Here is a 1999-nt window from a genome sequence, read left to right on the forward strand (position 1 = left end):
TCAAATGCTGTAAGCCACCATATATCTTTCTCTGATTGCACTGAGAAATCTTTCCCTACTTCCTCATTCCCTTGAACAAAGGCTAAGGCTATAATGCAGATGCTCACTCTCTCTAACTTGTGTTCTTTCACCAATTGAGCTTCCATTTTGATGACAATATATGAGATTTCCATTGTAATCTGTACATAAAAAGAGAGAAATCATTAGGAAAAACATGATATAGGAAATGAACTAAAAGTAAAGTGCAATGCTATAGTGGATTTCCTCTTACCATCTTCTCTCATGCCATAGAATTTGACCATTGCTTGTTGTAGTTTCTAAATAGACATTGTTGAAAGCATTCATTTCAAAGGTTTGCAAGCCATATTTATTTTTATTGTTCCAAGTCATTGTGTCCCTTACGCAGTGGTAACCTCCAAGCATTTCTCTTACACGTTGGTTTGTTTCTCGCTGTTCACATCTCACAGACCAAGGTGTGAGTAGGGGCACCATAGACTTCTTATACTTTCCCAAAATAGTAGACTTAAAAACAGATGCATAAGCTTCACGACTTACATTGGCAGTATCACAAGCCGCAAGCATCTCCTTTGTGTCCACAATATCCTTGAAGTCCTTCATCACCTCTTCGGTAACTTGCACACATAGGCACTTATGTCTTGGGTGACTTCAATAAACTAGCTAGAGCATATGAACAGTCAATATCATCGCAGTCCATTCTTTCCATCACATCTTCCATGAAGTTTCTAAAGGACACAAGAAAAACTTAGTCACAAACAATGTAGCACAAAAGAGTGTCATTTCATTGGAACCTTTGATAAACGACCTTGTAGCATGAACTCTCCTCTTTCTAGCACCACCACTGGGTGCCAATGCATCCATGTTATGTAAGTATCTTCTTTTCCTATCCTTCAATCCCAAAGGTGTTTCTTTCATCTTTTGCACTCGTTCTTCTGCCTTCTCTCATTCCTTCTCTATGGCTCATTGAACTTGATTGTATATAGATCTTTCCAAGCCTTTTTTGGTTTCAGATAGCTTATAGAGTGACTCTTCTGATTTATGTCGCTCCAAGTCCAATGCATTTTGCTCCAACTCCAATGCTTTGGCTTTATCATGAAGTTCCTGTTTCTTCCTTTGAAGATCCCGCATAGAGTTATGCAATGCAACAATGGTGCTATTTCCTAAATGTGCTAGCATCTCTACTTGGGCTCTGCACATCTCGCTTGCTTGCATAGTGATTGACTGAGTATTGTTTAACTGATTGCAATAACCAAGCAACCCGACATGTCCGTTTCCAACAAATTAAACTAGCTCATGCATTGTATGGAAAGGAGGGCTCTTTGGTTGGCAAGATCTAAAGGATACAAGGATCCTTCTACCCAAAGGTCGAGATGCTTCTTTCCTTACAAACAAAGATTATGGATTTTGGAAGCTCTCCTCAATCCCAGACTATGTGTGCTTGCATATTCAGCCTCCAACTCTAAGTGAACCTGGTACACTTGTTGGAAACATCCTCAAATGGTGCCATGAGTAAAGGAGTGTAGAGAAGGAGAAGGTGTGGAGAAGTAGGCTTGAAGGAGTAGCATGCAAGAAGGGGGAAGGCGAGGAGGAGGACAGATGGGGGAGGGAGGACCAACAGTTGAAAAGGAGGGAAGGGGGGTGGACCAACAGGTGTGGAGGGTGAAAAGGAGCAGGCATGGAGGAGGAGGGAGGGAGGAGGGAGGGGGAAGGAGGAGCAAGCATGGAGTAGGAGGGTGGGGGAGGGGAGGAGGAGCATGCGTGGACCAAGGAGGGAGGTAGGCGTAGAGGAGGGAGGGAGGGAGAGGGGAGGAGGTGTAGGTGTGAAGACAACATGATTATGGGAAGAAAGATGCTAAAGATCCTTACCCACAATGCCTGAATCAAAAAGTATGACAATGTCGTGTTGGGCAGCGTAGTCCAAATTCTACTGTTCACCCCAAGAAGGTTGTCCCACAAAGGCTCTACCTCTTTCCTCAGCCCC

The sequence above is a fragment of the Dipteris shenzhenensis genome, chromosome 18, assembly GCF_047967505.1.
Source record: "Dipteris shenzhenensis isolate YYH24624 ecotype China chromosome 18, Dip_SZ_1.0, whole genome shotgun sequence".
Classification (NCBI taxonomy): domain Eukaryota; kingdom Viridiplantae; phylum Streptophyta; class Polypodiopsida; order Gleicheniales; family Dipteridaceae; genus Dipteris; species Dipteris shenzhenensis.